This window comes from Triticum dicoccoides, unplaced genomic scaffold (assembly GCF_002162155.2).
Source record: "Triticum dicoccoides isolate Atlit2015 ecotype Zavitan unplaced genomic scaffold, WEW_v2.0 scaffold85501, whole genome shotgun sequence".
NCBI classification, from domain to species: domain Eukaryota; kingdom Viridiplantae; phylum Streptophyta; class Magnoliopsida; order Poales; family Poaceae; genus Triticum; species Triticum dicoccoides.
The window spans coordinates 1-1,159 of record NW_021305230.1 but is presented as its reverse complement, the minus strand read 5'-3'; the positions used below and the strand labels follow the sequence as shown (position 1 = coordinate 1,159).

Sequence of the window (1,159 nt, the reverse complement as noted above, 5' to 3'; positions counted from 1 at the left end):
TTGTACATTGCTTTGGCCGCTCCCTCTCAACTACGGAGACGAGTTTAACGCGGTTTCCACCCCTCCCTCTCAACCGCACCAGTGCACGCTTGCCGCGCCACAACGCCGACGCTGGACCCGTGAATCGTGAGCACCCAGCTATGACTTACCGCACTCGTGCAAAATAATAAAACACGGTAAATATATTACTTACACGTGCGTTTTGTTTTGCAAGCGGCGCGAAAAAAATTAAAAAGGGAATGCAACACGAGGACTTCCCAGGAGGTCACCCATCCTAGTACTACTCTTGCCCAAGCACGCTTAACTTCGGAGTTCTGATGGGATCCGGTGCTTTAGTGCTGGTATGATCGCATCCGACATGTTACCCCGGTCTTCGTCCCTTATCCTTGCCCCTCCCAGCTCCACTACAAAGACGATTGTACATTGCTTTGGCTGCTCCCTCTCAACTACGGAGACGAGTTTAACGCGGTTTCCACCCCTCCCTCTCAACCGCACCAGTGCACGCTTGCCGCGCCACAACGCCGACGCTGGACCCGTGAATCATGAGCACCCAGCTATGACTTACCGCACTCGTGCAAAATAATAAAACACGGTAAATATATTCCTTACACGTGCGTTTTGTTTTGCAAGCGGCGCGAAAAAAATTAAAAAGGGAATGCAACACGAGGACTTCCCAGGAGGTCACCCATCCTAGTACTACTCTCGCCCAAGCACGCTTAACTTCAGAGTTCTGATAGGATCCGGTGCTTTAGTGCTGGTATGATCGCATCCGACATGTTACCCCGGTCTTCGTCCCTTATCCTTGCCCCTCCCAGCTCCACTACAAAGACGATTGTACATTGCTTTGGCCGCTCCCTCTCAACTACGGAGACGAGTTTAACGCGGTTTCCACCCCTCCCTCTCAACCGCACCAGTGCACGCTTGCCGCGCCACAACGCCGACGCTGGACCCGTGAATCGTGAGCACCCAGCTATGACTTACCGCACTCGTGCAAAATAATAAAACACGGTAAATATATTACTTACACGTGCGTTTTGTTTTGCAAGCGGCGCGAAAAAAATTAAAAAGGGAATGCAACACGAGGACTTCCCAGGAGGTCACCCATCCTAGTACTACTCTCGCCCAAGCACGCTTAACTTCGGAGTTCTGATGGGATCCG

General features: G+C 51.7%; 2 non-coding genes and 1 pseudogene across 2 annotated transcripts; all 3 read right to left on the bottom strand.

Moving 5' to 3' along the window:
- Positions 1 to 236: 236 nt before the first annotated feature.
- On the bottom strand, positions 237 to 355 carry LOC119348104. The gene has a single exon (XR_005168736.1). It is a non-coding gene; the product is annotated as a 5S ribosomal RNA (ribosomal RNA).
- A 297-nt stretch (positions 356 to 652) lies between these two features.
- Positions 653 to 771, bottom strand: LOC119348105. Its single transcript, XR_005168737.1, has one exon. It is a non-coding gene; the product is annotated as a 5S ribosomal RNA (ribosomal RNA).
- A 297-nt stretch (positions 772 to 1,068) lies between these two features.
- LOC119348106 lies at positions 1,069 to 1,159 on the bottom strand (annotated as a pseudogene; the record flags this gene model as incomplete).